This window comes from Microplitis mediator, chromosome 8 (assembly GCF_029852145.1).
Source record: "Microplitis mediator isolate UGA2020A chromosome 8, iyMicMedi2.1, whole genome shotgun sequence".
NCBI lineage: Eukaryota > Metazoa > Arthropoda > Insecta > Hymenoptera > Braconidae > Microplitis > Microplitis mediator.
The window spans coordinates 7875725-7887991 of NC_079976.1; the positions used below are offsets into that span (position 1 = coordinate 7875725).

The window sequence follows — 12267 nt, forward strand, 5'->3', positions numbered from 1 at the left end:
TTATCGTTTTTACAAAAATCCAAAAATTATCAGACCTCGGCTGATTTCAGTATCATTAAAAAAATGTTTGATGAGTGACTAGTGACACCTCAAAAAAAAAAAAAAAAAAAAAAAAAAAATACGTAAAGCAGTTGGATTTTCAAAACTGATGTCGGCTATTTGTTCCTACAGTACCAAATTTTTTGAGTAAATTTTACTGAAACATTTTTTGCCTTCAGACCAGCGTCCGAGGTAAAAAGATTTTATGAATGAATCAGTTGAAAAAATTTTTTTTTTATTAATTAAAATAAATTTACTAATTATATATATGTATATATATAATATTGTTGCAGTAAGTGCGCTACGATCCATAAAAATGTCGAGAGTACTGAGTGACGGGCGGAAGCAGTGGAGATGGACAAGGCCAATTGTTTATATTACCATCAGTGAGACCATAACAATGGAGATCCTGGGTCGAAGTACTATCACATACACTAGCTGGCCGAGGTAAGCTAAAATAATATATAATACCACATTTTGTTCCATGCATCTCTTGCTCTGTATGCACTCTTTCCAGGAATTCGAACATACCGTTTGATATGGTAATTTAAATATTATTTTTATCCTATTTTATTTATTTCATTTTGTAGTCATATATATATTTATATGTGAACATATATATATGACTCTGCTGCACTCTTGGTTACACTCTTCGTTTGGTTTACGCTCCCATGACTTTCAGCCACGCGTGGGGGCTTACATATATTACTATATATTTATACATATTTAAATATATATACTGACATATAAATAAAATGTTTTTCATTTTTTATTTTTTTTTTTTCATTTTTAAAGTTACTATATATATATGTATATAATTCTCAACCTCCCACGTGGTTGAGACATATATTTATATTTGTGTTATATATTGCCAGACATATATGCTTTTAGCGCAGGTGAGTCAGATACACCCTGAATATTATTCTTTTTTCTACAGCAACGACTACTACTAACTCATGAAAATATTATTTATTTATTACGCAATTGAGTTTTATTATGAATTATCGACAGCACCTGAGGCATTTTCTCAATTTGATTGGATGAAAAAACGTAAAAATTAAAATAATAAAATGAAACAAAAAAAAAAGAAATAAAAATAAGAATAGTAATGAAATATAAAAAATAATAAGTATAGCTCACGGTGAGGAAAAAATGTATTTTAAAAATTATAAAATAATTTATACAATAAATTTATAAGACAATATAAAAGAAGTATGGAACGCGTGAAAACGAGCCGGTAGAATCTCGTTGAAAACCTACGCGAAGCATAGAAATTCTAGCTAGAAAGCAACGGCGGCCATTATGTATTTATTAAGTTTACAAATTTATAGGCACCTGCTTCTGGGTACCTCTCTCTACCCACTGCTACCACCCTCTCGCATTGCGCCCAAGCTTCGTCTACATTCCCGCTACCGCCACCATCACCACCACCGCCGCTACCGACGCTAGTATTAAAATGAATTATTTAATATTAAACTTGGTAATTTTTAACCGTATTATATCACAAATTATTTAGTAGGAAATTCTCGGTATACTCTCGCATATTCTACACCTGAGTCACTACTGCATACGCTAGTAAAGGTATTTTTTTTATCCGTGTCTGAGAATTATTCTCATAGTTTTGATACTTTACTTATGAAAATGGAAATATTAATATTTAATAATAAATTTGTTAAGTTTTATCTTAAGAATTTAAAAACTTACTGTACCTTACAAACAGTATATATATATATATATATATATATATATATATATATATATATATATATATATATACAGAGTGAGAGAGAGAGAAAGAGATTGGGGGGAAAAAATACCATTTTTGGGGCGAACACTTAGAGAAAAAAATAACTTTTAAAACTATTGTATTTTTTTTTTACTCAAAAATATGCTATTGGAAATTTTCGATCTAATATATTTTCAGTGTAAAAATTTGAAGATTTCATTTAAGGGGTAACGGTAACCGGTTTTCAATTGAATTTAATTAACGCGCAAACACTGGAAACCTAAAATAAAGAGTCGTCATCGTTATTTGAAACTTTAATAGAAGATGTACCTGAAGATCGGAACGTTTTTCACGCAACGAAAATGAAAATAATCGATGAAATTTGTGTCTAAAGGCGAATTTAGGGGTAGTTGGGGTGGCCTGTCATTTTCGGGTGACGTGCGGAACATTTCCGAAATCTAGATCCAGTAGATTTTTTACATCTCATTTCTTTTTTCTTATTTTCGTTCCGCGAAAAACATTCCGATCTTCAGGTATATAATAGAAGGCTAGAAATTTCGTATTTTCAAAAATTCTAATTCGTCTCCAAGAAAAATTGTTTTAAAATTCTCATTTAATCTAATCTCTGAACATGAATAAATGAAATAAGTGAATATTCACTAGTTTTAAGCCCCAACCGAACCACTTTTTGAAGTTAGTGGTTCGGTTTGCACTTGGAATTAGTGAATATTCACTTATTTTCACTAATTCATGTTTAGAGAGTACGAGTGCAACATAGATAGTCCTGTTTATTTTTCTGAGTGTGAGAAAGAGGTCCAGTAGCGTATCCCTTTGAAGTCATTTTCTCAATCGAAAAAGTCTAAGTTCAGTTTAAGATACGCTGATCTTCTTTTTCTTTGAAATAGTGTAGTTTCTTTTTTTTTCAAGTGGTTGTTATTTAAACTATTTAATTAAGAATTTAAAAAAGCCGGATCTGAGGTAAAACGGGCCACTGTTAAAAAAAAACAGTAGCTCAAATTTTATGACCCTGAAGATGATAGACGATTAACAATTTTCAAATTTTTTTTTCAACAAATTAGTTGCAAAAAAAAAAAAAAACTAAAAATATGCACATGTAGAAAATTTAAAAAACTCTGGGTGCAATTTTTTCAAATAATTTTTTTTTCAATTTATCATTTAAAAAAAAAATCAAAAATTATTAGACGTCGGCCAATTTCAGTATCATCAAATTTTTTGTTTCATATCTGACAATTAAGAGTAATTTTCTTAATGACATTACTGAAACAAAAAAATTAACTAGTGGTCCATTTTACCTCAGACTCAGCTTTTCTAGTTCTTAATTAAATAGTTCAAATAAAAAACACTTGAAAAAAATTATTTTTTATGAAAATTTTAAATTGCCCGTAATGTCCGGACTCATCAGTTTGCCCCGCGCTTTTTTACGAACGGTAACAGATGCAAAGTTTTTAAACAAAAAATGATTTTATTATATATATCTATATTCTACAGTATCGAACTTACTTAAAACATTAAATCGTTTTTTATAATATATATGAATAAATGAAGTTGTATAAATAGATATAATTATACTGCACTATAAGTATACGATGCCAATGGATCGATATTAATTACTATCGTAGATAATATTGAACCTCGGACTAAACAAACATCGGCATTGAACATCGCAGTCGGCGCTCAGTTTATCCATAGATACATATCTGCATGTATTTGCTATGCGGAGTGATTAGCGATCGAAGAGGATAAAGGAGAGGGAGAATAGGGTACCTGATACTATTTGCCGTTATTTCGTGGTATCAATTATCACAACGACAAATTCAAATAATTATTATAATTGTACTGTATAATAATAATACTATTTAAAGCGGGTTTCATTGTTCTCTCCAAAATTTAATTATTTTCATTAATATTGATTTCATTTATAAATAGGAAATATAATATATTATATATTATTATTATCATAATAAACTAGCGCGCAATAATTGCCACAATATATATACAATTATTAGAATAAATTCACGGAATTGTTTTTTAATGATTACTCGAGTATTATATTAATTAAATTTTTAAAAATATATAACGATAGGAATCAATATTTATATATCACTTTTAGACGTATTAAATTAAATCATTATTACTTAAGGACATGTGTGTAAAATATTAACATAATAGTTGTGCATATACTGTTCATTTACGAGCAAAAGCGCATGTGCATCATATCATATAATATTTATTAAGATGGGGTTAATAGTAAATAGGATGCACAACATGTGTGCTCACTATTGTCTAATGTCATGAATGCTATTGAGACATTAAAAAAATTATATGTATTTCTTATTGTAATATTATACATGACATAAAACACAGCATATGCTAAGTATATATTATTTTCTCAATTTTTTATCAATTATGTATAAATCAATATATATATATATATATATATATATATATATATATATATATATATATATATATATATAGTGCGTTACTAGTTTCAAAAGGACATTTTTGTTCGCCTTTTTGACTTAGGGAGTTTTCCAGAGCCAAAAGAGCGTATACTGTTATTTTTATTACGAATCGTTTTTGAAACTGTATTTTAAAGCTGAAAATTGAAAAAAAAATTTTTTGAAAGCCAGAGGACTTAAGTCATACGCTTTTTAAGCTTTCAAAATTTTTGTTTAATTTTTAGCACTAAAATAAGTCTACCAAATAATTGGCAATGTAAAAAAAATTGAACGCTTTTTTGGCTCTAGGAAGTTCCCTAAAGTTAGAAGGGCACAAAAAAATTTAAGTACTTTTGGAATTAGTAACGCGATATACATACGTCAGTATCGCGAAGAAGTGATTCATTGAAAATTATAAGTATACAAAATATACAACAGATGGAAGTCAAAATTCAAAATAGTTATTCCATTTACAAGTTAGTAAAGTGTCAAAGTATAGCTTGGGTTTTATTTTCAAAATGAGTTGATAGAGTATTCCTCAAAATTTTGCACACCTAGACCACGAAGCAGAGAGTTAGTGTTTTACAGTTTAAAATTTACTTTTCACAAAACTTTTATTAAAATCCTGAAATTTCTATTTGAAACTAATTTTTTTTTCATTTTGTGACATTTCGTAAAATTATACCATGACAAGCGAAAATTATCCGGATTAACCGTAAATTGAATTTAATACATTAACAGATTAATTAAAAATGTACGCGATATAGGAGAAAAAAAAATTAAATAATTTTACAACAAATGGACAATAATCAAATATCGTATTCAATATTTCCCATACTATTCATTTACTTCATATTTATGAATTAACTTTAATGATCCATATATAATACAATTATTACCCTCGTTAATAATTTATATACATTAACCTGCATGTTATTCTGTCCATGTATTTTATAATGAATTATACAATTACAGCGAAGAAAATAAATTAATAACGCGAAATTGATATCTTAAATTGCTGAACAACACAAAAAAAAGATTCGCTATAAATCAAAAGTATCGTAAAAATATTTTTCAACTTGACTTTTAATTTTAGTAGGTAGAAAAATGACTAAAAAAAACATATCATCATATATATGAGAAATGTTTGAAAGAGTTAACAACACGAGACGTACACACAGTAATATAAGGGTGAAGGTTTTGGTGAACGCGGAAAGTGCATGACCAATTCCAATTTCGCGGCAGTAGGATTGGCAGTCATTAGTCGATTAGATTTTCGTGGCCGCATATATCGATCACGTTTACATCATGAATCTTCGTGACATCCCTCGCTTTTCGACTGTCACCAGGGTGATCGATAACTCGTTTCGCACGTCAAGTCCTCATCGCACTTGTCACGTCTGTAATATGTCCGTCCGTTAGTACTATAAGAAATGACGCACGGAAATCGCTGTCAAAATTATTGAGTTATAATATTATTATTAAATGCTTAATGTATATACATATATACATACATATTAAGCCCAGCAAAACGAGAACGCAAAGGAAATAATAGATTTTTGAACATTTCTCTACATCAGTGAATCTTTTTTTTTTTGACTTCCATTTGAATTAGACCAAATTTCTAGTTGCCATTGAAAAAAATTTTTCTGGCAGGGCAAAACGGACCTTCCCCCAAAAAAGTTGAAAAAAATTTTTTTCTTTCTCTCTTAAAAAGAATCAGTGAAAAAACCTGAAAATCAGTGAATATTCACTACGAATCAGTCCCAAGTATATCACTGATTCAATTAATGATATACTAGGAACTATTTGTGCAGTGAATATTCACTGATTGGAGTACATTTCACTGATTCATTTTAAGAGAGTTCATTTACAAAAAACAAGATCATACTATAATTGTTTATATCTAATGAGTAAAAAAAGGGATTTGCAATACCGTTAGTAAATAAAAATGCCGAAAAATCAAAATTATTGAACATAGTTAACTTACATAAAATTGAAATATAGCGAAAAAGACACTGCATGTATTTTTTGAGGCCAAACATACATCAAGTTCACTGAAAAACTCCTGAAAAAAATTAAAAAAAGAAAATTTAGAAAAAAACAACTCGAGACATTCAAAATTGTACGAAAATCATGACAAGAGTCGTAAATGCCGATTAAAAACATCTTTAGATAAAAAATTTTTTTACCAAATTTTTTCGGTGATCCATTTTGCCCACCTAGTACTGTTCCGCCCAGCTTTTCCTTTGTACGTATGACGTATGTTTATTTAGCATAAATTTTTTGTAATTTAAATTTTAAAAAATCAAATTATTGAATATGGATTTTTAGATGAACAAACTATTTATAATTCTCGATAGATAAATTCAAAAACTAAAAAAATATGTAATATTATTTATGATAGGAAATTGCTCAGCAATTTTAATATAATGGATATTTTTTTTAAATAATAGTTGAACTTTCTCACGAGTTCATGGCCTTATTATACGCACATAATCTATTTGACATTTTATATTAACTAATCTATTTAATATTTAATATGCTATTGATTATAATATTTGTATTCATAAATTAATTATTTAATAATTAATATAGTTGAACCTTAACACTCATTTTTTTGTGTAAATATAACATTTGCGTTATCATCAACAAATTTATAACTATATAAATATTGAAACACTTTTATGTAGATTTCATATAAATCAACACTGAGAGAAATAAGAACTATTATTAGAACAAAATTTATTTGATTCAAAATTTTGATTTAGATAATTTTTTACATATATATTTTGCATAGGAAGGATTTTTTGAGAAGAATATATATATTAGACTGGGCCAAAAAAATCGACTATTTTTTTTTAACGATACTGTGAAAATATTATTTGGGATGACAAAAAAAATTATTGTAAAAATTTGAGTTTTTAATATTGGTATTAAGAGGTGTATCATCGCAATTTTCGATTTTTTTTGAATGAGCGGGTTTTTGTCTCATAACTCTCAAACAATCGAGATAAACAAAATAGACTTGAATACATTTCTTGTAGGAAATTGAATGTTCTACAAAAAAAAGTGTCTTAAAAATTTTTGCTAAATTCACTCCTTCAAAAGTTATTTAAGGTTGAAGTTAAGTCAAAACGACTTCAATAACCTTGAATGACTTTTAAGGAGTGAATTTTTGTTCGTTCGAAAATGAGCGAAATCGTTCGAATGGTTCAAAAATAGTACTCTCTTAAATTTGGAATAGTGACTATTCTTTTTAAACATGAATAAGTGAAATAAATGAATATTCACTAATTCTGAGTACCAACCGAATTACTTTTTGAAATTAGTGGTTCGGTTTGCACTTGGAATTACTGAATATTCACTTATTTTCACTAATTCATGCTTAGAGAGTTCACTATTTACTAGTGATGAGTGATTTTCACTAAATTCAATTGTAGAGAGTAGCCATTCAAAATTTTCAAATCACACATACATGTGATTTTCATAATTTTTCTTGAATAAATTTTTCCAACGGAAAATCATATACCTACTTAAGGTCTTAATATCTGAAGCAAGAAAACACTAGGCAATGAAATCCTACCAGTTTGATCCCTTCAACAATAACCCGCAAAATTTCGAAACGATAAATCGGCGACAATAGTCACAGATTTTTGTAGAGGATCCAAAAATTCCCTAAAAACATCAATATTTGTCACAGATTCTTTTGTTTGAGATATTTTCGTCCTGGGTTTTGATGTCCAGGATTATAGTCGTACAATGTTATGACCGGAAATCCTTCAAACTTCTTTTGTTGGTAATTTTTACTATGAAAATTTCTGCTATTTTACAAAAGTAATTAGACTTTAAAATTTCAAATCGGAGTATATGCAGAATGAAATAAAATCCACATCCGAAATGACTCCGCTGGAAAATGGATTTCCTATTCACTCCATAGCTATCAAAAATTTGGAAAATTCAATCTTTTCTGACTTCGATTTGAATTTAACTTTTGCTGTCACTCAGTCAAAAATACTTTTTTTCAAAATTTGAATTTCTCATTTATCTAATTAATTTTTCAACATTCGCCTTTTGCATTCTGACTGCCCGACATAATTTTCCGTAATTCATCCAGTAATTTTATAAATCATCTTTTACTTAAACTTTTTTTTTCTTCTACAAAAAATTGAGGGTTGATTTATGTCTTTGAATGGAGGTAACGAACCAGTGATTTTGTGTTAAGGATCCGCCCTTATCTCGCGTGTCACTTTCTTACTATAAATACCGTTTACGATTCATGGAATAAAATGTAACGAGTGAAAGTAAAATATGCCTGCAATACGTTATTTTAAAATAAATTTTAAATGAGCATTGAAAATAAATTAAAAATAAATAATGGTAAATAATTTTCAATTTTCAAAAATTTGAATTATTCTCTGTATATATTAATATTTATATATGTGTCTTTGGTATTAATTTAATAATACTAACGCAAATATCATTAAATTATACGGTTATTAAGTGTGATAGCAATGCATTAAATAACGTCACAGACACAATAATATAGTACATAAACTCAAGCTTTGGCTTATGTAAATTTCAAGGCAGGATTGTAGAAAAATTTATGCCTGTCTAATGTACAAACTAACACAACTTTATTTTATTTAACTTTGTTTCCTCTTCCTGCACAATTATTTACAATAACATACACTGTTTCAAATATTATAAATACTATCGTAATCTTTAAAACTGTTTATTCTCAATTCATATAATTTCTTTTTTTTTTTTTTATAATTATCGCATCGTGACATTTATTATAATTCTATTTACTAATTACACTAATTTATATAAAAAAAATTTTTGATGTTGAAAATCGAGACCGGTGTAAAATAAGACACTAAAATTTTTGAAATGAAAATTATTTTTAAAGCACAAAAAAAATTTTTTTCTTATTACAGTCATCTGGTTTATTTAATTTTTTAAACTTATTTGGCGGGGAAATTTTCAAAAAAATTATTATAATTGTATTTATATGACATTATGTACTTAGAATTTTTCTGTGAAATCCGAAGGTTTTTTTTTAGGAAATAGTGAGGCTCTAATAGAATATTTGAAGTTACAAAATTTTTGATTAATAATTCTATGCGTATTTTAAGTTTATTATTAATTTTGTAGCAAAACAAAATTTTTGAGGTAATAAAAGCGTCGCGTATAAAAGTTTTTAATAATCGTCCGTCGTGCTCGGAAAATTTTTTTTATTACAAATTTTGGAAACTCATTATAGATCATAGCTTTTTTCTTAACTACCGTAATCAAGTCTCGGACAGTAATTAAATTTAGTAAAAAAAAATTTTGAAGGAATAAATTTTCTTGGGTACTTAGTCAAATTCTGGAAAAAATTTTTTGAAATTAAATTTTAAAAAATGATCATAGATTTGTTCAAAAGAATTTATCAAAAATTACATGGGGTCAAAAATTCAACGAAAATTAATTACTTGTTTCAATACCCCACGTCTCATTTTATCTTATACTTGTATCGGTATATAAATGTATGAGAAAATTTTTCCTATCTCCTGAACAATTACGATTAACTCAGCCGTAGTTTAAAGTGTAAATCGAGTTTTTGATATGATAATAGTTTGAGATCAATAAATCATCAACACCCGAGAAATAAAATTACCACGCGAGATAAGTGACCGCGGACCTGTTAACTGGATGTCACTTTTCTTTACTAAAGTTCCAAGTTCAAAATTAAGGATTATTGTTTCCATAAAAAAATTTAAACGTCAATTTTAATAATCCGATATTTCTTAATTAATAATTAATTTCTACAATAAATATTACTTCAATTGAGTACAATTACGGTACTTAAAAAATGTGTCTACCCCCCCCCCCCCCCCCATGCATACAAATGAAATAAATTATTCATGTGAATTGCAATAAGTTTTTTGTGCATCAAATTAAAAAATTTCCTACAGTAATTATTTAATTTAAATTTAATTATTAATATTCCATCCAACATTACTGCCAATAATTATTATCCAAATAATGAGTTTCCGTCTGCCAGATGAATATGAACATTTAAATGACATAAAATCATAATATAATAAAATAAACGGCAAGATCCTATTGTATATATATATACATATATACACGCATATGAAATAAAGTCTCAGAGTATATAAGAAGCAAAAGAAAAGACCAGAGGTGGACCACACACACATCGAGCGAACGTGACCGACGCGGACCAAGTTCATATTGTAATATCTCAGTATATATATTCGCATTGAGTACAGTCGCAAATATAACTACCTCTATATAAACATTGTAACTATTATATAAACAACGTTACCACAATATTTTATTAAATCCCACATGTTAATATATTTATTGTAAAAAACAATAAAAATGTAAAATAATGAAATTTAATAATAATAAAAATATTAATTATCAAAGAATAGTTTCATTTATTTATGTAATTTTTATAGTGACTGTACGAAGATAAACGAATCACGTATTATTATAATGGCCAGTTGCTAAATGGTTTTTTCAATCCGTCCAGGTCGCCCGAGAGTGGCTGATTGGCCGGAGGTCCCATGCGAGTCCACACAGCATCACTACATATATATATGTATTTATATATATATAAGAAAGAGTAGAGTAGAGTAGAAGAGTATACACATCCCACCGCTAATATTTCATTACAACCACCGTAATGAGAATAATAAGAAGGAATTTATCCGAGCAGTGAGTGCGGTCTCAGCGACCGCACATGCGCACCGTCTAATGTCTACCTTATCTTCAAATATATATATATATTATATATATATATGAACGGTTGATGTTTCTTCAATTGAAATTTCATTTTGTTTATTCCTTCTCTTTCCTTATAATCACACTGGACTAAACTTCATCACGGCGAATTAAAAAGTAAATAAAAAAAACTGGACACAATCGCGACAGAGAAGGAGAAATATTTTCATTAGCATAATATTGTTGTTTTGTTTTAAATTTTTTATTTTGGGTGTATTAGAGTGAGTATTCTGTATACACATCAAATGTATCAGATCACCGTGTACTCCCACTCTGTTACTTTCTTAACCACACTACAATCTCCACAGCAACGTTAAGCCGCAGCCTATCATTATAGAGAAGGAATCATTGGATGATCTTAATCATGCAGACCGTTCGACTTGCCCACGCCTCCGCCAATCGCCGCCCGCTTTTACAATAATCGTCCTCCTTTATTTTATCTGAATTTGTTAATTTTTTTTTTTTGACCTCACAACTTTTATTGGCGATATTAAAAATTAATCAATTATGTTTGTAATTCGTCAATCGAGCTTATCAATTTTAAATACGAGTATTTACATTTCTATGAAAAATTTATTTTTCATGATAATTTTTGTTTCATTTTCCAGAACATATTTTAGTAAATATCGAAATTTTTTACATACGAAAAATTATAAAATTATTTTCATTAAAAATTTTGAACTTTTTGATAATTTTACACAGCTAAAAATTTTGTGTTCTTGTGTATAAACAATCAATGGTTAAATATTTAGTGTTAATTATTTGACACCATCAAGTGTAAATTCAACTAAAATTTAATGTGTTATCTGATCTCAACAACTCGAGTCGAAATTTAGAGCCTATATAGGCCCCTCTAGCCCGAAATAGATCCGATTGATAGCCCTGAAGTCCTCTAGCTCCGACTTTGAACCCAGAGGTCCAAACATTCACTGAGAGGTCTGAATTTGAACCTCCAAGTCCGACAATATTAGTCCCGTAATAAATTTCGATTCATTACAATTAAATTATTTATGATGATATAAAACATTAAAGATTTTTTTAAATTTATTGTAAGCATTATTTTTTTCACATGCAACGAAATTTACATAAAATTAATAATTATTATTATTATGATTATTCCTATATTATTATTAATTTATTATAAAAAATTGAACTATTAACAGCATTTGCTATATATTTTGATAATTTTAATTGAAATTATTTTTACCATTGTAAATACAAATAAAATCCAGAGTAACGTAGATT

At 28.0% G+C, this 12267-nt stretch overlaps 1 protein-coding gene across 5 annotated transcripts in view; it reads right to left on the reverse strand.

Annotated features, from left to right (window-relative positions):
* Nucleotides 1-12267, reverse strand: part of LOC130673528 (protein bric-a-brac 1-like) — a 261506-nt gene that overhangs the window by 213069 nt on the left and 36170 nt on the right. For 3 of the 5 annotated variants that reach the window (XM_057478555.1, XM_057478549.1, XM_057478551.1), the window contains exon 3: nt 6218-6295. The exons of the other annotated variants lie outside the window; for them this stretch is intronic. The gene's annotated coding sequence lies outside the window, so the exon portion shown is untranslated. The remainder of the gene's footprint in view (nt 1-6217; nt 6296-12267) is intronic. 5 annotated transcript variants of the gene reach the window in all.